At 40.8% G+C, this 24,258-nt stretch overlaps 1 long non-coding RNA gene across 1 annotated transcript in view; it reads left to right on the forward strand.

Moving 5' to 3' along the window:
- Positions 1–24,258, forward strand: part of LOC129049590 (uncharacterized) — a 66,032-nt gene that overhangs the window by 36,029 nt on the left and 5,745 nt on the right. Inside the window, exon 2 of the long non-coding RNA XR_008512810.1 lies at positions 22,628–22,716. This is a non-coding gene — a long non-coding RNA (uncharacterized LOC129049590). The remainder of the gene's footprint in view (positions 1–22,627; positions 22,717–24,258) is intronic.

The raw sequence follows: 24,258 nt of genomic DNA on the forward strand, positions 1-24,258 counted from the left end.
GATGGGGTTTCACTATGTTGGCCAGGCTGGTCTCGAACTCCGGACCTCATGATCTGCCTGTCTTGGCCTCCCAAAGTGCTGGGATTACAGGCATGAGCCACCGTGCCTGGCCATCTTATCGTACTGTCTAAGTCTTGAAAAGTTGTTTTTTATTATCTTTCTGTCTTTCTACTTAAGATATGAGTAGTTTACACACCACAATTATAGTGTTATAATAGTCTGTGTTTTTCTGTGTACTTACTATTACCAGTGAGTTTTGTGCCTTCGATGATTTCTTATTGCTCACTAAAGTTGTGTTCTTTCTAATTGAAGAACTCCCTTTAGCGTTTCTTGTGGGACAGTTCTGGTATTAATGAAATTCCTCAGGTTTTGTTTGTGTGGGAAAGCCTGTATTTCTCCTTTATATTTGAAGGATGTTTTTGCCAGGTATACTATTCTGGGGTTAAAGTTTTTTCCCTTTAGCACTTTAAATATGTCATGCCACTCTCCCCTGGCCTGTAGGGCTTCTACTGAAAAGTGTGCTGCCAGATGTATTAGAGCTCCATTGTATATTATTTGTTTCTTTTCTCTTGTTTCTTTTAGAATCCTTTTTTTATGCTTGACCTTTAGGAATTTGATTATTAAATGCCTTGAGGTGGCCTTCTTTGAGTTTAATCTGCTTGGTTTTCTATAACCTTCCTGTACTTGAATATTAATATTTCTAGGTTTGGGATAACCTCTCTGTTATCCTTTCAGTAAGCTTTCTACCCCTATCACTCTCTCTCTACCTCTTCTTTAAGGTCAATACCTCTTAGATTTGCCTTTTTGAGGCTGTTTTCTAGATCTTGTAGACATGCTTCATTCTTTTTCATTCTTTTTTCCTTTGTCTCCTCTGACAGTGTATTTTCAAATAGCCTATCTTTAAGCTCACTAATTCTTTCTTCTGCCTGATCAGTTCTGCTCTTTAACAGGCTCTGATGCATTTTTCAGTATGTTGATTGCATTTTTCAACTCCAGAATTTCCTCTTGATTCTTTTTGTTTCCACTTCTTTGTTAAACATATCTGATAGGATTCTGAATTCCTTTTCTGTGTTATCTTGGATTTCTTTGAGTTTTGTCAAAACAACTATTTGACATTCTCTGTCTGAAAGGTCACATATCTCTGTCTCTCTGGGATTGGTCTCTGTGGCCTTATTTAGTTTGTCTGGTGAGGTCATGTTTTCTTGGATGGTTTTGATGCTTATGGATGCTTGTCAACGTCCAGGCTTTGAAGAATTAGGTAGTTATTGCAGTCTTTGCAATCTGGGCTTGTTTGTACCCGTCCTTCTTGGAAAGGCTTTCCAGGTATTTGAACGGACTTCGGTTTGGTGATCTAAGTTTTTGATCACTATAGCCATATCTGCATTACCCCAAGCCCAGTAACACTGTGGTTCTTGCAGACTCATAGAGGTCCTGCCTTGGTGGTCTTGGATAAGATCTTGAAGAATTCTCTGAATTACCAGGCAGAGACTCCTCCCTTACTTTCTCCCAAACAAATGGAGTATCTCTGTGTGCTGAGCTGCCTGAAGCTGTGGGAGGGGTGACACAAGCACTCCTGTGGCCATAACCACCGAGACTCTGTTAGGTCACACCTGAAGCTAGCACAGCACTAGGTCTCACCGAAAGACCACCGTAACTACTGCCTGACTACTACCCACATTCATTCAAGGCCATAGGACTCTACAGTCAGCAGGTCGTGAAATCAGCCAGGCTTGTGTCCTTCCCTTCAGGGTGGTGAGTTTCTCACTCTCCAGACTGGTGCAGAGACACTGCATGGAGGCCAGGGCTTGGAGGTGGAAACCTTAGGGATCTACCTAGTGCTCTGTTGTTCTGTGGCTGAGCTGGCCCAAGCCATAAGGCAAACCCTTCCCTCTCTTTTTTTTTTTTTTTTTTTTTTTGAGACAGTCTCACTCTGTCGCCCAGGCTGGAGTGCAGTGGCACGATCTTGGCTCACTGCATCCTCCAACTCCTGGGCTCAAGCAATTCTTCTGCCTCAGCCTCCCAAGTAGGTGGGATTACAGGCTCCCGCCACCACGCCCAGCTAATTTTTGTATTTTTAGTAGAGACGGGGTTTTATCTTGTTGGCCAGGCTGGTCTCGAACTCCTGACCTTAGGTAATCCCCTCGCCTCGGCCTCCCAAAGTGCTGGGATTACAGGCTGGGATCTCCCATTTCCACAAGCAGAGGAGTCTCCCCCCATGGCTACTGCTGCCCCAGGCCTGCGGCAAATGCTGCCTAGCTACCACTGATGCTCACTCAAGGCCCAAGGGCTCTTCAGGCAGCTTTTGGTAAATGCCACCAGGCCTAGGACTCTCCCTTCAGGGCAATGGGCTCCCTTCTGGCCCAGGGAAAGTCCACAACTGCCATCCTAGAGCCAAGGCCTGGAATTGGGGGCCGTAAGAGCCTGCTTGGTGCCCTTCCCCACTGTGACCAAGCTGGTACCTAAGCTCAAGTCAAAGACTCCTCTACTCTTCCCTCTGCTTTTTTTTCAAGCAGAAGGAGTCCTTCCATGTAGCCTTTAGATCTGTAAATGTGCTGGGTCACACCTGAAGCTAGCACGTCTCTGAGTCTCACCCAAGGCTCATGGCAAATGCTGCCTTACTACCCCCTGCTGATTATTCAGGGCCCAAGGGTTCTTTAGTCAGCAGTTAATAAATTGTGCCAGGACTGGGTCCTTCCCTTCAAGGCAGCAGGTCTCCTCCTGGCCCAGGGTGTGTCTAGAAATATCTGGGCGCCAAGGCTTGAAATGAGCACCGTAACGACTCTGCCTGGTGTCCTACCCTATTGTGGCTGAGCTGGTATCCATGTTGCAAGACGAAGTCTTCTTTATTCTTCCTTCTCCTCTCCTCAAGTAGAAAGAAGAAGTCTCTTTCAGAGTCATGAGCTGAGCTGCCTGGGGTTGGGGTAGGCGTGGCACAATCATTCTCTTGGCCACCCCAGGTTGTGTCTCAGTAGGTCACGTGCACCCCAAGTCCACACGGCACCAGGACTTGCCCAGCACAGCACCGGGACTCGCCCAGGAATTGCAGTCCTTGTGGCCTAGAGTGACTTTCGAGTTTATTTAGAACTCCATAACACTTTAGCCCATGGTATCAAGGGTGGCTGGAATTCAAGTTCCAACTTCTTGGATGGACAATTCCCCTGAGGTTAGGGCTGGTTGAAATGTTCCCTCCATGGGTGCCAGCTGAGATCCACCTGGTGTTTTGTTTGTTTGTTTCTGTGACAGGGCAGCACTGAGTTCCAATACAAAGTCCCACAATCCCTGTGCTCTCCCTCCCCCAAGTACCCAGATTTTCTCCCTGTGCCATGAGGCTGCTGCCAGGGGGATAAGGGGGGGTGGCACTGGCATGTTAAAACTGTCTTTCCTACTCTTTTTAGTGCCTCTTTCAGTGATACGAATTTAAAACCAGGTACTGTGATGCTCACCTGATTTTTGGTTCTTTTGAAGGTGCTTTTGAGTGTTGATAATTGTTCAACTTGGTGTTCCTGCAGGGAGGATGATCAGTGGAGGCTTCTATTGGGTCATCTTGCTCTGCCTCCTGATCCCTAGATTCTGTTATTATTATAGTAGACCCTACCGTAGGTCACGGCTATTTTCTTACAGCAGTTTGCATTCTCCAAGCTCCTCTAATTATGCCGCTTTAAAAACGGGATTCTGTTGGTCGCATTTTCTAGACACCAAACAAGGATATACAGTTTGACCTGGGATTTTTGTCTTGTAATCAACAATAAGAGATATTTTGTGTGATGTATTGTGGACACCACATTACTAACATTTCTGTGACATTCTTACTATAGGAAAAAAAAATAAAAATATTTGAAATGTAGAAAGTCCGAGATAAACAAGGGTTTATGGATATGATAGTTATGATAGATAGCCCACAAATGCCCAATTATGAGAAGTAGAGTCCAACTTCAAATGCAGAAAATAATATCTACTTGATTACTAGTGAAAACACAACTTTTAATGGGCAAATGTGCTGTTTACTAAATTAAAATGAGAAAAAAAAGGCTGAAAAGGAAACACCCCTTTATCATCAAGGGAATCTCTTAGAATTTCCCTCAGAGTAACCCTTCTGAATCCGATGGTCCAAAGAAGGCATTACATCTTCTGACTTGTTGTAGTTTTAAAAAAGAGGTGTGGGGCCAGGTGCAGTGGCTCATCCCCCCAGCACTTTGGGAGGCCGAGATGGGTGGATCACCAGAGGTTAGGAGTTGGAGACTAGCCTGGCCAACATGGTGAAACCCCATCTCTACTAAAACACAAAAATTAGCTAGGCATGGTGGCACACACCTGTAGTCCCAGGTACTTGGGAGGCTGAGGCAGGAGAATTGCTTGAACCTGGGAGGTGGAGGTTGCAGTGAGCCCAGATGTTGCCACTGCACTCCCGCCTGGACAACACAGTGAGACTGCATCTCAACGAAAAAAAAAAGAGGTGTGGGATGGAAGGGGATGGGGCAGGTATTATGAAAAAGTAAGAAGGCCATACTGCAAACTACACATTAACATTATAGAACATTTTATGTGAGTGGTCACTGTTAATTTGTTATAAACTGTGCAAATTTTGATTTTCAGTAACGTTCAGATCTATCAGATTTACTCAAAAACAGGGAAGGGAAAGAGAGTTGAAAATTATATTTTAGCAAAAACATGGGAAAAAAAGCTATAGTGTTTTTACACAAAAGTTAGCCTCCTAGTAACCAAGGCAAAGAGGAAAATATGATGAGTTATATAACTTATTTTTATATAAGTTATATAAATAAGTTATATAACATTTTTTCAATAGAAGCAAACAGGCCAGTTATTCATGAGAAACAACCCCTTTCTGACATTGGACTCTGAGAATAATTTGTCACAGGGGCTTTTTAATAGAGGAAGAGAAATTTTTTAATAAAGGACCTTGAGCAATTTAATGGCTGATATTTTCTAGTTAGGAGATTTTACATATATATGAGAGCAGAGCCGTTAAAGAAATGTGTTTCATGCAGGGTGGGAAAGACAGAATCAATCTCTCTCTCTCTCTCACACACACACACACACCCACCCAACACCTGCATCCTTGTCCATGTACACATACCTTCAAAGGGTATGTGGCCCACATGGGGTATGGCCATAAAGAAACCACAACAATTACGTCATCACTCACTCACGGCTCTTCAGCAACGTAAGAAGAGATATGTTCCCTTTGAAGCGGGCATAATCATTCTTTCCATCCCAGACGCCTATGTATGGGGAGTGGGATTTGTAGCAGTTGACGCATTTTGCCACCTGCTCAGCCACTCTTTCTTCTATTGAGGCGTAAGGAAGAGTAATAGATAGGGGGAAAGGTGTTCACATCATCTCTTCCACCCAGTAAGTTTTGTGGCTAGAGTCCTTCCTAGCTGGAGGGAAAGATCTGAATCTCTATGCTGTGATCCTAAAAGAGCAGGAAAGTAAGCTAAAGATGATATATGCTGGAAGGTATAGATGAAAATGGTGGTTTCACTGTGCTCTCCATGTTATAAAACATGACACCTTCATAGAGAAAGATTAGAGGAATAGCACAGGGAAATGTGTTTTTTCAGAATGCTACCTTCAATGCTTGACTGCTTGTTAAAGACCTATCAGAACAAACCCAAACAGGCTACTATGTGGTGCTTTGGTGGATTAACACTGGGCTGGCTCTTACATTCTGAGATTTCAAAGTTCCTTTGAAGTTAGTGTATTAGGAAATCACTTTGCAAGTCACACCACTGTAAGCTTTAGATGTTTCCTAATAACTCTGTGATGGAATAAGAGTTGACTAACTCTTCAGGATTTAACAAGGAAGAGAAATTTTTTTCTTGGCAAACATGAAAATAGTATCCCTTAACCAGTGAAAAAAGAACACGGAAGTCATACGGCATTTGCCAAAGGTGATCTTTTCTTCTAAAAAGTCAATTTCCTTCAGAATTTTGTAACAGTTCTGTTCCCTTAATGTGGAACTACTTCTTAATCTTAATATTAGGGTAATTTCTTTAAAATATTAAAGTTTGACTTGTCATTAAAGTAACCATTATGACCCTCGATTTTGTTAATATTACTTTAGTGACCTTTCAGTCTGAGGAACATAAAGTCCTTCATAGGAGAATTAGTCTTCTACTTCCCCTTAGGATCACTTGGGTTGAATTGGTGATCAGGGTGTGTGAGCCTGGAAGGTGAGAAGACAGTTCATCTCAAGTACCTCAGGGATCAGGTCCTGACTCCTGATACAAGCTAGAAGTTCCAGAAGTCCCCACTTACCCCACAGTTGTGCGCTCAGTGGTTTTAGTTACAGGTGGTCAACCACATTCCAAAAATAGGTAAGTACAGAACAAGAAGATAATTTGAGAGATAGAGATCGCATTCCCATAACTTTTATTGACATATATTCTTATACTCGTTCTTATTGTTGTGACTTTCTTACAGGGCCTAATTTAGAAATTAAACTTTATTATATGTATGTACATATAGGAAAAATGATAGTTTATAGAAGGTTTGGTACTATCTGAGGTTTCAGGCAACCACTGGGGGGCTTGGAAGGTATTCCCTGCAGATAAGGGAAGAATATTACTATACTGGTTTTCCACATACTGAGTGCTTTTACAACATCAGTGCCTCTTAGAAAAGCTAAAAACAAATCACACAAAAATAAATAAAGAAATAAAAACACATCACACTGATTAAAGAGTAATGTAACAGAAATGCTCTGCTATTTTAAGGTAGCTGCAGCATTTGGATGTGAATCTAATGACTTTTCTGTTATCACATCTGTGTATATTTATAAACTTAGCATAGAAACGTGCGTCACAACTGATCCCTTGAAAGTAGTTGAGGTCATGGTGTGGGGAATGAACATGAAATTTAACTACAAGATCAAGCTTCTTAAAAGGTCAGTGGGGTGGAGAATAGCAATTGTTCCAGCTGAGCTACTTTTCACACTACATTTTTGATGCAATGACTAATTATTGTGATTATTTTCACCAGCAAAGTTTTCTTTAGAGTTAAACATATTTATTTTCTCTTTTCATCCCTAAAAAGTTTTTCAAGCTTTGGAGGAATTCCGTATGTTTTCTACCTATACTGAAGCAGTGTGCTCTCATATGTTTCCACAAATGGTGAACCACCTTTTTCCCGTTGCTCTTCTGTCTGTGACACATATTTCTCTCTTTGTATCTGCTCAAGAAAGCCAGCTGGGGCTTAATGAGAATAGTCATATCCCATGTTGATAATATTCTCATCTGACCTTTTGAGGACCCCTGTTCAATAACTGTGCATATAGCCAGTGGCCAATAAGCTAGAATTTAATATAATGAGCTGACACATCATTTCAATAGAAGGAGATAGTAGGTGTAGAAATTGCAGGTTTAAAAAAAAATTATCTGTAGTATCTGAAAAATTACTGTCTACAGTTTTTCGGTTTAATATCAAATGCGGCCCCTTTACTGAGCTTTTATCCGAAGAAGTTGCAGAAGAGAGTTATTGGAGCTGCCACACCCACAGTAGTAGAAAGAATGAGAGATTAGCAGAATTCGATATATCATTTATAATATAATAATAACTCCTTAAATTCCTATAATTCTTCATACTTTTCAAAGAGCTTTCACACACCCACATTCTTGTTTGCTCTTCACAGGATCTGGGAGTGATCATACCAATTGAATTTGAGACCAAATGAGCATAGCTGGAAATCATGTTGCTCAAGATGTGACTTGTGAAGAACAGTCCAGTTTTCCAAATTTTGAATTGTTCACACCACCATAAAACAAACACTAGCATGAGGTCTTCAGGAGCAAAATGCAGCAGAGATCTGGGGACATATTAACCAGATTATCACATTCTGTCTATTTCTTCCCCAAACTGATAATACAAAGGGAAAGAGTATCTTGGCCTGTGTGTTATTTGAATTCACACTGTTGTTAACTTTATCTGTGTGATGAAATTCATAATATAATTGTCAGTTATTTGCTCGGTTAACTGTGTGTTTAATTTGATTTTTCAGTCTTTGAACAAAATCTTTGGTAGTTTAAAATGCCTGATGAGTGAAAGATATTGGTACCACGCTTCCTTCCACATGAATGAATTATTTCTGAAAATGATCATGCACAGGAATCAAACTTCATTTCAATTTTCTAGAGCCAGGTTAAGTAAATCTAACCAGTATACATTCATTTGGTCAACAACTTTAAAATTTAGAATCCCAGAATTTTATAACATTGAAACAGGGCAAGAAATCAGTAACAGAGGGATGTTGATATCTGTTTATTAAATACAAAAATATGAGACTAGCCAGAGAATTTATGAGTATAGATTTCAGAAAGTTTGGTTTAAAATGGCACTGGCGGCACTATTCACAATAGCAAAGACTTGGAACCAACCCAAATGTCCAACAATGATAGACTGGATTAAGAAAATGTGGCACATATACACCATGGAATACTATGCAGCCATAAAAAATGATGAGTCCATGCTCTTTGTAGGGACATGGATGAAGCTGGAATCCATCATTCTCAGCAAACTAATGCAAGGACAAAAAAAAACAAACACCGCATGTTCTCACTCATAGGTGGGAATTGAACAGTGAGAACACATGGACACAGGAAGGGGAACATCCCACACCAGGGCCTGTTGTGGGGTGGCAGGAGTGGGGAGGGAGAGCATTAAGAGATATACCTAATGTTAAATGATGAGTTAATGGGTGCAGCACACCAACATGGCACATGTATACATATGTAACAAACCTGCACGTTGTGCACATGTACCCTAAAGCTTAAAGTATAATAAAAAATAAAATAAAAAATAAAATAAAATAAAATGGCACTGGCGCATGCTAATATCTCAGAAGACTATAAACGTCAGCGTATTTCATACCGTCTTTACTCATGATGGCTCCCCTTTTACTCAAATTATGGCTATTTCTTACTAAAATTGTACTTTTTTAGTATCTTCAGTATTATCTAGAGATGTAACAAAAACACACCATAGAAGTTTTTCTTTCAGGCATTTTGGAAACAAGCCAAAAATAGACTCTTCTTCTTTGACTACATAGCATGTCTTAATAAAATAGTTATAACGGTAATTATTCACGTTCATTATATTTTTCTTAAAGATGCCTTAAAATATATATTTCACATTTCATTACTCTGTGTCATAATGCAGCATCATAAACTTAAATATCAAACCACTTCTTGTTACAGCACAAGTACTAAATATCTCTAAAAATGTGAAATCCTCTTTAAATGGTACTTTCTCAAAAACTATTTTTCTGCACCTCTCTAGGTATTGCATTTCATAACTCGATTCTTCTCATTTTAAGAGTAATTGGCTTTTCATAAAATCTTGAAGTTGGGAGGTATATTAGGATTGCATTCAGCTGCCAGCAGCAGAAAACTTGACAGACAGCAGCTTAAGTAAGAGGTTTAATGGGCCCTGACTACTTCTGTTCATCCTCCTCAGCAAATGGCCTTTGTCTTCACAATCATAACATGGCCACTGCACTTCAGCTCTTCCATCTGCATTTCAGCAAGGAAAATAAGGTTATGGGTAAAGGGCAATGCAAGAGCAATTACTGTTAGGCCAGCTGAATCTGTCTTTTTAAAAAATTGAGACATAATTCCCATACCATAAAATTCACCTCTTATGTTCACAAGGTGGTGCAATCATTACCACTGTCTAATTCCAGAACATTTCCATCATCCCCAAAATAAATCTGTACCCATTAGCAGCTGGCACTCATTCCCCCTTTCCCCCTCTCCAAACCCTGGCAAACACTAATCTACTTTCTGTCTCTATGGATTTGCCAATTCTGAACATTTCATATGTATGGAATCATACAATATGTGGCCTGTTGTGTCTTTCCCTTTGCACGATGTTTTTAAGGTTCATCCATTGAATGGAAGTCTCAGTGCTGCGTCCTTTTTTATGGCTGAATAATATTCCCTTATCTGTATATAACACATTGGTAAATGAATATTTGTGCTGTTTCCACTTTTTGGTTATTAAGAATAGTGCTGCTATGAATCGTTGTGTATGAGTCTTTATGTAGACATATGTTTTCACTTCTCTTGGGTATATAGCTATGAGTGTGCTCAGTCATATGGTAACTCTATATTTTGGCTTTCTGAGGAACTGCCAACCGTTGTCGAAAGCAGCTGCACCATTTTACAATCCTGCCAGCAGTGTAAGACGGTTCCAATGAGTCTGTCTCTTCTAAAAGCTTTTCGCAAAAGCCTCCCTCACTCCACCCCAGGACTCCTACTAACACCTCATTGGCCAGAACAGGGTCACGTGGCCACTCCCAGCTACAATTGAGTCTGGGAAAGTGAATATTTTAGAATTTAAACCTCTGTTGTAGAAGAAGAAAAAGGAGGTTTGCGTCTTTGTGTGCTGAAGAAGTGATTCTGGTCATCTTTTCTGATAGAAATCCCCTCTTCAAAACCCCTGCTAGGGGGCATCCTGCTTCTGCAGGAACACTGCCAGTGATAAGACTCTCATCTTTGAAGGGAGGCCCCATTCCACATTTGAATGGTTCTTATTGTTTGTGTGTTCTGTATACTGAGTAACATATCTAATATTTTCCCTTCAGAAATAATAAAGGGAATATGGCTATGGAAATGAAATAGAGTCATTAATAATGTAAATGTGATGTTCCAGCTATTATTGCCTAGCTCACAGGAGGGCTCAGTAATTGTTTCTCTCCCTTTTGCCCCCCTCCCCTTCATCTTTCCTTTCTTTCCTCTGTAATGGGATGTCAAGGAGAATACATTTTGTTGTTCTGTTAAATTATACATCTCTAGGACATCAGGGATGGTGTTGTCTAATTGACTTTGGTCCACACCTGCTGCAACTTAAACATATGCAAGCATTAATGAATTTTTTTCCTAAAGTAGAGGGAAGAAAGCTGGTGATAGAGGAAACCATTCACAGGCCTCACCATTGGATTATAAGCATGCTGGGTGCTTAATGAGTTGCTGAATAATATAACACTTCTTTAGTTCTTTGGCTGCCTCATGATTAAATGCTATAAATATTTATGATTTATTACTGATGCTTTGGATAGGGTAGGCTTTGGAAGGCTCATGGATCACAGTGATTCTAAAGGAAAACAAGAAAATACAACTATATAAAGCTGCTTATTTATAATGCTGCTAGAACGGGCAGAAGCTGGTGGAGGTAAATCTATTTAGAGGCGATGCCATTTAAATAGTTTCTTTTATCATTGATTATGTAATTTTCATTAGCATATACTTATAACAAACAGGAATTAAAATTATCACTTTCTACTAATAACACACTCACATTTGAAGGTTTCAGTTAGGTTGCAAAATCAAAGAGCTCTGCATAATGTTTACTGCAACTGCCGTCATGCTATACGTGGCGACCAGGGACCTATAATATATGGGGCTTTTTCTCCCTAAATCAGAATACTTGTCTAGGGAACCAAGGCTGGCAGTGTCTGCAGCATAAACCCCAGCTGCATCTAATACCCCACTTGCAAAACTTTCTGCTCCCTGTTTCTTTGGTTCTACTGGTTTAGAGGTTAAGTCCCCGACAGCGCTAACACTTGCCCGAGGGACATGGAAGCATTGCAGGGTCAGCTGTGGTGCGGGTTATTGATTCAGATAACTAGGTTTGATTCCTAACTCCATCAAGCTGCATGACCCTTAGCAAGTTATTCAACCTCTCTGAGCTTCAGTTCCTTCATGGAGCTACTATGAGAATTGACTGAATTACACGTGAAGTACTTGCCAATAGCAAGTGCTTAATTAAATATTAGATATTATCTCCATTAAAATGAATCATAAGCAAATATTTTGACCTGCAATATACCTTAGAATACAATGGACATTTATGAACAGTGTACTAGATAGCTTATTGCTCAGACATAAGAAAAATTTAGTATATACAGAAAAACAGAAGCATTAATTTTTTTCCCTGAAGGAACAGAATGGGTTCTCTTTGAAAAAGGTCAACCCATCTCTTCTGTCATGCAGATAGCCATCACATGGTTGCAAAACAGATCTCCTATTTCTTGGGTTTCTAAGCTGGATGGCTTTTAAATATAAAGTTTCACTGATTTTTTTTAATCACAAAGGCAGGGCATTCAAATGAAATTATAGTTTCTTTCTAACTATAGGTGTAGCCTGGTCAGGGTCTAAGAAGCCTTTGCATTATAGACTGAAGTTTTTACTATTGCATTGACTGACAGCATTCAAGCAGAAGATAAAAATTTCACAATGTCTAATGTGGTAATGCCAAGGAAGAAAGCAAAAGGCTGCTAAAAATTTGTGACTGACAGCTCAGTGTTCTCAGGGAGATAATGAAGTCTCTCCCGAATGCAGAGCCACCTTGTGTACCAAGACTGAGGTCATACATTCATGCCACTGAGGGAATTTCATCTGTTTCCTTATTTGAAAAAGGATTCTTAATAACTCATCACTTCTATATTTCCCTAGTTTTACTTCAGACAAAAAGAATTAGATAATCATGTCACATACCAAGAGGAGAACATTTATAATACCCATGAGAGTAAAACCTTTCAGGGCTGAATGGAAGGTTACTCAGTCTCCCTGAAACATAAAGTCCTGACAAGAGGAAACAAAAAAGCTAGCAAAACCAACCTGGATAGCTGTATCATGCTAAGGGTCCCTGGGTGAAGGCTGTAATTGTTCCAGTGGATGAAGTCTACATCATATAGTAGCAATGAATAGCATCTATTAAATACTTCATATCTGCCAGACATGCTACTAAATACTGTATCTGATTTACCCCTGCAAACAGTACCATGAGGCAGGAACTATTATCTTCATATTAGAAACAGAGAAACCAAGGTTTAGAAAAGATATGAAACTTAACCAGATACTAAATGGCATAGCAGGAACTCTGTTATCCAAGTCTATGCTCGTTTCCATTTCATACAACATTTCCTCTCTTAGGAATGTGACCCCACTTTTATCAATAAACAATGTATTAGTTAGCTATTGCTCCATAACAAATTGCCACAAACTTAGTGGCTTAAAAAATGCTAACTTATTATCTGTAGGACATGAATCTGGGCACAACTCAGCTGAATCATCTGCTTCAGAGTCTCTCAAAAGATTGCAGTCAAGGTGTCAGCCAGCGTTGGGGTCTCCTCTGAAGCTCGATTGGGGAAGGATTGGCTTCCACACTCACATGGTTGTTGGCAGCATTTCATTCCTTGCAGGTTGCTGAACTGAAGGCCTTAGTCCCTTGCTGTCTGTCACCTGGAGGACGCCCTTGGTTCCTTGCTGTGTGGGCATCTCTACATGGTAGCTTATTTCATCAAAGCCATCAGGGAAGACAGTCTGCTAGCAAGATGGACGTTACGATATTATATAACATAATCATGACAGTGACATTCCACCACCTTTACAGTCTTCTTTCTATTGCTTAGAGGCAAGTCACCAGTCCTGCCCACACTTGAGAGGAAAGGATTGTATAAAAATGTGGATAATAGGAGACGGGGAGGTGGACATCTTGGGGTCTATAAGCCACAGGCAGTTATGTCAAATATTCCACGTTTTTCCTTTATATTTCTTATAATTCCATAAGCTTATCCTAAAGCTCCTTGTCCAGGAAGAGAGAAAGGTTCATAATTATTTTTCAAAATATTTTAAAATCCCACTGGGATGTTTATCTTATAGTAGTTTCTTAAAATCTTATTTATTATTTCTTAAGACTTGAACCCTAATTCTTATTAGTTGCATGATCCCCTTGTTTCTGGAAATAAGCTCATTGCATATAGGACCCCAGGGAAGTGAATATTTAATGAAGTTAGCAGGGACATGAAATAAATAGATGGCATGAGTTCCACACCCTGTGAATGAGCTCTAGCAGCCTTTCAACCAAGACTCTCTTGGGTCAAACAGAGGTTCCCTCTGGGGGAAATGCAAACTGTTTTCTGTGTCCTACAGAAACTCCTAGCACAAGGCTTCTGGCAGTGCAGGCTTACAGCAAACAGAACAGAACACTTACAATGAGAAACTGGTTTTAGAGGTTATCATTTTTATTGCTTTTTAGTGTCTCAAACCCCACTGCATCAGTGGAATGTAGCCTGCCTGAATTATAGCAGCTTAAAAAATCTTTTCATCACTATCACCACATACATATGTCTGTGTGTATATATATATATGTATGCATGACACCCAAAATTTAGCACTGTGAATTCTCACTGCTGCAAAAATTGTGTTCTTTCTCAACCCTCTTGACGTACACTGCATCCAAAAAAGATTTTGGAAATCTTCCAGAGCCCAGTTACGCTGGGGGGATGCAAACCCACCCATCTTCCATCTCCCTATAATTTCTTCAATAACTTCAGCATAGAGTGACATTGGTTTACCAAGGAAAAGCTAACAGATTTTTTTCTATAAATAACTGGTTGGCAGTGCTGTGGTGACAATTTATATAATAGAACTCATGCTTAAATAATAAGGTAACAGCTTTGGACTGAGAATTTTAAAATGTTTTATTGAAATGTAGACTGATTAACAGGCAAGATTCTTCTTCTAATTATTTTAATTATAGGCTCTTAATGACAAGAAGCTGTAGAAACAAAAACACATTAAAATTACATTTTTAATGATGTGGCACCTGGAAACCTCAACTTCTCCAAAGCAAGTGAGGGTACTCTATTGTTACCTAGAAACAATGCACACGTATGGAGAGGTTAAGATGTTCGTTTAAGGGACAGACTTATGACCTTGTTTCTCTCTGAATGCAGGTAGGATACAGGAGACATGAAGTATGGTAGAAAGAACGGTAGGCTCAGAGTCAAGAGACCTATTTCTGGTCCCAGCTCTGTTACATCGCTTGACTGTGTATCCACTTCACCTTTCTTGGCCTCAGTTTTTCACAGGTAAAATGTAGAAGGTGAAGTTAATAAGCTCTAAACACCCCTTTTAACTTTATAATTCCATGATTTCATTCTTCTATTATAAAGAACGATAAACTTTTGGGGGAAATAGATTGAGCACATCTGTCATTAAATATTAATTCATATGCACATGTAGTAATGGCAACTTTTAGGACATAGATCAAGATTTTCATTGAATTTAGCAAAACTAAATTAGACGTATATCCATGTACCCACCACTGTACCAGATATGTGGGGTGGGTGAGGTTTTGAGGTGGAGAAAGGATAGTATGCTTCCATCCACCCATTCAGTCATTCATTTCCTAAGCAAATATTTATTTGTTTATATCACAGGGAAGAGTTAACCAATTAGGTCACATTTGAAGAGAAATCTAAAAAAAAAAAAAAAAATGGAGAGAGCAAGGCATACAGATTATGCTGGGGAAGAGCATTTCAACAGAGAAAGAGGAAGTGCAAAGGCTCTGAGGTAGGAGTGCCTTGTTTTGTTCAAGGACTAGCAAGGAGGCCAGGATGGCTAATCAATGGGAGAGAGGAGCAAAGAGGTAGAGATGATGTCATGGAGGTAGGTAGACCCAGGGCACCTAAGGCATTTTAAAAAATGTCTCCTGCTCAGCACAAGTTGTATACTTTCATCTGTCTTCAAGTCCAGAACATTCTTGGCCATCATCTCTACAAATGTATCTTATCTGCTACTTTCTCTATTCTCTTTAAAACAGAGAATTCCTGTAAGAACCATGCTGGAGTCATTCCATCTATTTTCTGTATTTTCTACCTGACATTTTATAGTTTTAATCTCTATCATTCTGTGCTGCATTCTGGGTGAGTTTCTCAATATTATTTTCCAATTCTTTAATTATCTGTCCAATATGTCTGTTCTAGAGCTTATCCTATTCATTCTGGTTTTTATTTCAGTGATTGCATTTTTTACATTCCTAGGATTTTCAATTGGTTATGTTTTATATCTGCTTGCTCTTGTCTCATTTGACTATTTTGTTTCAGAATTCTTGTTTTTTAATAAGTGATGGACCTTCCTTTATCTCTTTGAGGATCTTAAACACACCTATTTTGAAGATATTTTCATATTAATCTATTATTTTGATTTCTCGGTAATCAATATATCTCCTACTTATTTATCTCTGTTGTCTTAGTTTTCTCCATGTGTTTTGTAATTTTGGTTTGAAGGCTCATTGTGAATAGGAGGCTTTACTGTTTTCTCTCTCTTTGTTCCCTCAGACTCTGACAATTTTGTGGTTGTTTTATTCCGGCCCCCCAGGTCCCAGCGTGTAGATACCAGCTTTTTACCCCCAGCAGTTCAGAAGCTCCTGTCCTACTGAAATTGAAAAAGGTATGGGTTACTAACCCAGTGGGCTGCTTGGCCCGTATTCTTGCTTCAAGATGAGATCCATTATTTCCTATCTTTCAAGATACTCAACTTCATATACCCCATTGCTCCAGATAAGGACCCATTGCCACTTTTTTTCACCCTCCTTTCATGGGTGAGAGAGTCTGCAAAAGTACTGGTTTCACTCAATGAAATTGGCTCTCTCTGACCTGCTTTGCATACCAGATATTACCATTTCACAGCCTGTGCCTCGTTTCATCCCTAGTAGCCTTGCTTATGGTACTGGGTTTTTGCTTTGTTTCTGGTCCATAAAAAATTCTTTTTTTTAGCATGGCCATTTGTATTTAGATTTCTTTTAAAATATTTTTATCTACCATTGTTACGTGTTTGGAGCTGAGGGACAGGGTGTGGACCTAAATGTGTAAACCCGTATGCCATCTTGAACAGAAGTCTCTTTAAGCGGAATTTGAGACACAGGCTAGGTCTTAAAGAATTAATAGGTCCTGAGTAAGCTGGCTGAAACTATAATCCCAGAGCCGAAGTCAAGAATACGTAGGACGTGTGCAAGAATATGGGAGAAAACCAATCTGGCTAAGGAGAACCACGGCAGTTGAGATTAGGGGATTCCGAAGCCAGTGTTAAATGCCCCTCGCATGTATTTCTGGAACAGTCTACACATCCCCTCTCATCACATCCATCCTCCCTTTGCAATTGCCTGAAAGCAGAACCCTGTATATCTTTAAAACAAAAATGTTACAATTTTTGTTTTAACATTTGGTTAAGGTGTACAGCATGATGTTTTGGTACATAGTGAAACGGTTACTATAGTCAAGCAAATTAGCATATTCATCATCTCACATAGTTATTCCTACAATCTACTCTCTTAGCAAATATCCAGTATACAATACAATGTTATAATTATAGTACTCATGTTGCACGTTAGATCTCTATATAAAAAGGACTTTTTATTGCTTTTAAAACTTTTGGTCTGGGCGGGGCATGGTGGCTCACGCCTATAATCCTAGCACTTTTGGAGGCCAAAGCAGGTGGATCACCTGAGGTCAGGAGTTCGAGACCAGCCTGGCCAACATGGTAAAACTAAAAATGCAAAAACTAGCCAGGTCTGGTGGTGCACACCTGTAATCCCAGCTACTGGGGAGGCTGAGGCAGGAGAATCACTTGAACCTGGAAGGCAGAGGTTGCAGCAAGCTGAGCTCACGCCACTGCACTCCAGCCTGGGCAACAGAGTGAGAATCTGTCTCAAGAAAAATAAGCGAAACTTTTGGTCTGCTTGAAAATCTTATTTTTAAAAATTGACTGATAAAATTATATGTATTTATTGTATATAACATGATGTTTTGTGGAATAACTAAATCTACCTAATGAACATATGTATTACCTCACATGGTTATCATTTGTGTGGTGAGTACACTGAACATTCACTCTCCTAGCATTTTTCAAAAATACAACACATTGTTATTAACTATAATCACCATGTTATACAATAGATCTCTTGAACTTATTCCTCCTAAATGAAATTTTTGTATCCTTCGACCAATGTCTCTTCACCCCAATCCCTGCCCCTGAGAACCACGTATATCTTGTTTAGCACTGTATCCCCTACTCTTTGTATCAGGTCCAGACAGAGTAAGTCCTCAACAAATATACGTAGAATAAATGAATAAATATTGGGCACACAAATTAAGGTGTGAAAAAAATACACTGATCACATGTGACTTCACTCCAACAAACACTAAGCGTTAGTCTTTTTTTCTTCAGCTGAGCAAAAACCCAGTTCCTACTATCTTCTTTTCGCCCATGTTTCATAATCGGTCATCCATTCTCAAAACTACACTGAAAGTGCTCCACTTAAAAGTCTCAGCAAGTCCCCCACGCACAAAATACAGCTATCCATTTTCAATTCTTGCCTTATAAACTTCTCTGCAGTACACCTCTGACCTTGGCTTTGGTTGTGCCACACTGTCCTGTCTTGGAGAACTCGTGACGGCTACTAGGTTGGATAGCTGCAAACACAGGTATCTGGTGATAAGCAAGCATTTGGCCAAGATCCTGAATAGGAAGTGACCTGACAAAAAGTGTGTTTTAGGAAATCCAATCTGAATGTGAGAGGCAGGGCAGAGGGGAAAGGGGCAAGATTGGAGGCAGCAAAAGCTCTACGAGACAATGACACCTTACTTATCTTCATGTGTCTATCTTATGTCTTTCTTTTCTGGGAGGCATTTCCTGATCTACAGGTCTTCTTCTTCTTTTTTTCCCCACTCCTCTGGGACAGGATCTCACTCTGTCATCCAGGCTGGAGTGCAGTGGCATGATCTCGGCTCACCACAACTTCCGCCTCCTGGGTTCAAGTCATTCTCCTGCCTCAGCCTCCCAGGTAACTGGGATTACAGGCATGCGCCACTACCGCCTAGCTAATTTTTGTATTTGTAGTAGAGACAGGGTTTCATCATGTTGGCCAGGCTGGTCTCGAACTCCTGACCTCAAATGATCCACCCGCCTCAGCCTCCCAAACTGCTGGGATTACAGGCATGAGCCACCATGCCCGGCCCTGATCTACAGGTCTTCTTAGCACTCAGCTGTGCTGCCCAGGATATCAGCTCTTCTTCCTAGGACAAGAACCCACTGACTGCCACTTTGTATAGTCTTTCCAGACTGGTGCTCTGGGACTAGTTTTTGTCTCCGAGATCCAGCCTTCTGTCTAGGGTACTCGTGCATGTGAGTAAAACTTCCAAGAATGCCACCTCCCTGAATATCTCCCCTACACTGCTCTCCTCCTGCATTCCCTGTGACTCTAAAGCGAGGCCTAAGGCTCTGATCGGATCACCCAGCTTCCCTCCACACACTCCATGCTTTCCTCTGCCCCACCCTGATGAGATGAGGTGATTCTTTCCCTGGTGAGGGTGCGTCTGGCAGCTGTTGCCTGGTTCCTCCTCCCTATTGGTTCTGTCCTGGTTGCTGAGGACCATAAGGCCTTGCACTGTATGCCTGTTTGTGATTGGAACAAAACGAGGGGATTGGGGCTTGTTAGGCCCCAGTCCTAGTGAAGGTAGTGGGCAAGTTATCTAAACACGATCTCAGACAGAGTGTCCTCAAGATAGAAGCCCATTGGCAATCCTGGGGTACAAGGAGATGGTAAATGTTGTGATTGTTACAGAAAGCTAGTTATCCAACTGGGGCCACAGACCAGGGCTGGATTTCTAGTTGGGTGACCTGATGGTTTGCTCTGTAAGACTGAGTTGTAGCTCCAGAAATTCCTACTGTTTAAAGCCCAGACTGGTCATAAAAATGAGAGCAAGGTTTAGTTTATAGGTAGGTATCCAAATGGCCTAGCTATCTGGATAGAGACCACCAGAAGAGGTAGGAACCAGGCACAGACTATAGAGTGCCTTGGGTATACCAGTATGCGTGTGCGTGCGCACACGTGTATGTGTGTGTGCGTGTGTGTGTGTGTGTGTAGAAAGAGAGAGAAATTTAGCTCATATATAGTGAGTAATTTTTATATATCGAATTGTGTTAAAGGTACAAACACTGTGACTTAGAATCTAAAGATCCCTTCTCTCTCTGTTGGTGCTTTCTTATTCTAAAATTGTTGTCCTGGAGTATTTGTGTGTTTTTTCCAGCTACCTGAATTGCTCAAGACCTTTTTTCCTAAGGAATAGCTGGGAATATTATGGACTGCCTTTGACTGGCATTGGCTTAGGGACAGTCAATAAATAACTGGCATGAAGTTGTTTGTTTTTTTCAGCAGCCCGTCTAGTTGGAAGCTCCAACTAACTATACTCAAATTGTTTCTTATTAGTTCCATTTCTTCCTTCCTTTTGTGTCTTAGGTTGCCTTGTCTAACCCCTGGTTACTTAAGTGAACTCTTTCCTTCTCAGTTTCTCCCTGCCATCTCTTTCTTATTGTTATTCCCAAGGGCAGTGAGGTATTTGCCCCAACAACCTATTGTACGCACTGCTTGGAGTTCACCGTGGGAGTGAACAGCTTGTAACCCCTGGACTGAGTCTAAGAGACCAACATCAGGAGAATTGCTCAACCTGCTTTGCAGGAGACACCTGACAGTATTTTTTTGTTGTTTCTGTTGTTCCCAGATGCATTAATGGAGTTTAGGCATTTTATCTCATTGAGGTAATTGATTCATCACCTGGTTCAAGTCCCCCAGGTTGATGATATAAGTCATTAAAAAAGCCAGGAAGCTGGCTCTGCTACAAGAAATTGACAGTTACTTTATGTTCTTTTAGACTTACCTCATCATGAACTCTGAGTCCAAAGTCACTTCCACTCTTCCTGGCTTTGGGTTTCACCTGCCTTACTTTATTTCCCTTTGAATCTGATAGAGTTGGTGGAATCATATGCTCATACAGAACATTTTCTCCTTGAAATTGGTCTGTATGGCCTGAAAGAGAGAGAAACTTTTTTTCCTTCTCTCCCTTTTCCCCTCCTCCCCCTCCGCCCTTTCCTCTCTCTACTCCTCATTGCCCAGTTAGCACAGTCTTCCAGAGACATGTTGTCTATTTTAGGAACTGCTATTCTTACAAACCAAAGTGGTTTGGTTGCTTTAGCAAGGGTAAAAGAGCTATAAAATGATTCATTGACTCCTCTTCAGCTGTTTCCTCCTACGAGTGTGCCAGGCACTGTGCTAGGTACTGGAATTATTTATAAACACCCAAGGGTAAGTTAAACCCCCTTTTATAAACTTGTGTAAGTTAGGGTGAAATTTTCAAAGCCTCCTGTACTAACTTTCTCCATTTGGTACTCTGCAACCATTCATTGTACCTGTAATTAATTGACGATGGCCACAACAGAGCCCTTTATCGGAAACCTGGTAACTGGGACAAGCAGAATGTGGAAAAATCCCACAACAGTACTGTGCAAGTGCAGCATGGAGCAAAGAATTCATGTGAATTTTCCACAGAGTGTCCTTTTTGAGTAACTAAATTATTCCCCCTGGTCTCTCTGAAGCTGTTGTTACTTCCCAGTTCACTTCTGTTCCTTTATATAATCTGTGAGAAACGTTTTCCTTCTGACTTGTCAGGGCCCCTTGCATGCCCATCTTCATGTCAGTCTCAACTTCAGCTCTTATCTTCTTTCTTCCTCTTTGCAGTCTGTAAACGGCCCCATCCATCCCCAGCCCTGAGGTTTCTGTGCCTTTCACGGGATTTTTCTTATCTCTGATTACTTTGTGTGCTCCTTTATTCATCTCCTGTGTCGCAGCACACAAAACCCTCTAGAAGAGTCTGTGGAGTGTTTTCCTGCTTCTTCACATCGTGTGGGTTTGGGTTTCTTTATTTCACTTTGTTTTTCAAGTGCTTGGGAACATGGCTGGTTGAATTACTAAGGAAGCTGAATGGGCTTCATGGGAGCTCACCCTTTTCCTCTGAAGGAGCCCCAGCACTGGAGTGTGCCCTCTCCTGTCTGTTTCCTTAGGCCACCGTCTTCCCACTGAGGCCAAGTAGCCCTGTATCTCATCCCCACAGGCCACTCGTGCTTCCCAAAACATACCAGGGGACAATTTTAACTCGAGTTGAATGCCAACTCGTATTGATGCCAGGCCCTGATCTAGGTGCTAGTGATACAAAGATAAAAAAGACTCAGTCCTTAACCTCAAGGAGCTTCCAACCTTGTATGGAAAATATGCACACAGATGTAACAACTATAAATCTGTAATTGCTAAGGGTATGCCAGCCGCATGCACAGGGGCGTATGGGAGCACATATAAAAACAGATGATTCTCCAGTAAAAAACATGGGAAATCGAAGTTAAAATTTAAAAACAATGCTTTTAAGTTTGATGTATTGTAAGCTTTGGTGTGTAAGAGAAGGAAGGGGAAGAAGCAGCTTCCCAGAGAATGTGCTATTTGGGCTATATCTTGAAGATTGAATAATGGAGGATGCACTTACACCACTCCTAACAAATAGGAATTTTCCAGCCGAATGAGGCAGGAAAGGTTTTTATTGGCAGAGGAAAAACCAAACTGCAAAGGCACACATGAGAGGGTGCTAATTGTGCAGGGAAGCTGCTGCTTCATTGTGACACGGTCTGTAGGGGAGTGGAGGGTGATGTGGGTAGATAGGATGGTGAGGGCAGGTAAGACAGGGCAGGCCCTGGGGAAAGCTGCCTATGGGGGCCATCATGGGTTGGGTGTGCAGACAGGCAGATTGGGGCAGTATTTACACAGCGTAGCCAGAAGTAATGTTCTAAAGCAGTGTGTTTTCAAACATTTTTTTTTATCATGGCCAGCAGAAAAAATATACACACATTGCATAGCAAACTAATGCATACACATTGAAAATTTACTACCTAGAATTCACTCTGATATTTTTCTATTTTATCCTGCCTGTTACTTTTTTTTTCAGTGTCATCTAAAAAAAATGCTAGTCATAACTCTCCAAACTTATAAGCCAGTGGATCAACTCAAAGTTTGGAAAACACCTTGATTTATAGGGTGAGTATAAGTTATAGTCAAAAAGGGAATCTAAGATCAACTAAGTTTGAGGGGCAATCTAAGCAGGGGAAACCAGGACCTGTTTAGTAAAGAGAGAACCAGGCAAGGGTGTTGGGAACCTGTTCTTACAATGATAGCTGCACATCACTGGAAAGGGCTGGTTACCTAAAGGTATGGAGCTCAGCAAGATGATGAAAGACCTTCTATTTTATTAAGTTAAGGAGTCTGGGCTTTTTGCAGAGGCAATTAAAGGCATTGAAGAGTTTAAAGTAGGTGTATCAGTTAGCTATTGCTGAATAACAAACCACACCAAAACTTAGAAACTTAAAATGACAATCTTCAATTGTTTTTCACAAATCTACTGGTTGGCTAGACAGTTCTGCTTCTCTGGTTTAGACTCATTATGCATTTTCAGGCAACTAGCAGGTTGGTTGGGACCTGGCTCATCTAGGACGGCCTTGACTGGGACGACTTGCCTCTCCTCCATGTGTTGTAGGCATGTTCTTGTGGCACTAGTGGGGATCCAAGAGAGGAGGCGGCATGAAAATGCTTTTTCAAGCCTCTTCTGTGTCGAGTTTTCTATTATTCCCTTAGCTGAAGCAATGCACATGCTTGAGCCTAGAATTGGTGTGGGAAGGCACTACCTTGGGTGTGGGTACAGAGAGGCACAAAAGACTGGGCCATTCATGCCATTAATCTTCACAGTTAGAGAAGAAATAAGATCAGATTTTTGTTTTAAGAAGATCGTATTGGCTACTCTGTGTTGGAAGAAGATGATGCTGGAGGCAGCAAGGCCATGTAGGAGGATGTTTTAGTGATCCAGACAAGAGACGATGAGGGTTCCAACTAAGGACCTACGGTTGGGGAGAAAGGGATTGCTAGAAATCTAGGGAGTCAGCTCAAACGCTTGGGACCTTCCTATTCCCCCTCTCCCAGCCTAGGCCTTGGGACAGCCCTGTAGAGTAGATATTGTCACTCAGGATTAGTGCTTCCCACTGGTGGATGACAGAGTAGAAAGAAAAGGAGATGAAATAGTGTAGTCTTTAATAGATTGGCCCCACCCAGCCAAGAGATTCACCTGTCAATGGGAAGTAAGTGGAGAGGGGAGCGAAGGGCCAGGAATGACATGCTAGGGCAGGGGTCACAAACATTTCCCATAAAAGGCCAGAAAATAAGAATTGTTTCCTATGCAGGCCACTGGGTCTCTGTCACACTGCACAGTTCTGCCATTGTAGTGCAAGAGCAGCCATAAACAGAACATATATGAATGAATGTGACTGTGTTCCAATAAAACTTTATTTATCAATGCTGAAATTGGAATTTTCATGTTCCACAAAATATCCTACTTATGACTGATTTTCAACCATTTAAAAATGTTAAAAATTTTTTAGCTTGTAGGCTGTACAAAATCGAGTGGTGGCTAGATTTGGTTTGCAGATCCCTGCTCTAGTGGAAGCTGTTTCATAAGAAAATATGAAGTAGAGAGAAAGGAGTTCCTCCAGCGTAATTGTAACCTAATGAGGGTAATTTTTCAGACCAGTG

The sequence above is a fragment of the Pongo abelii genome, chromosome 1 (genome assembly GCF_028885655.2).
Source record: "Pongo abelii isolate AG06213 chromosome 1, NHGRI_mPonAbe1-v2.0_pri, whole genome shotgun sequence".
Classification (NCBI taxonomy): Eukaryota; Metazoa; Chordata; class Mammalia; order Primates; family Hominidae; genus Pongo; species Pongo abelii.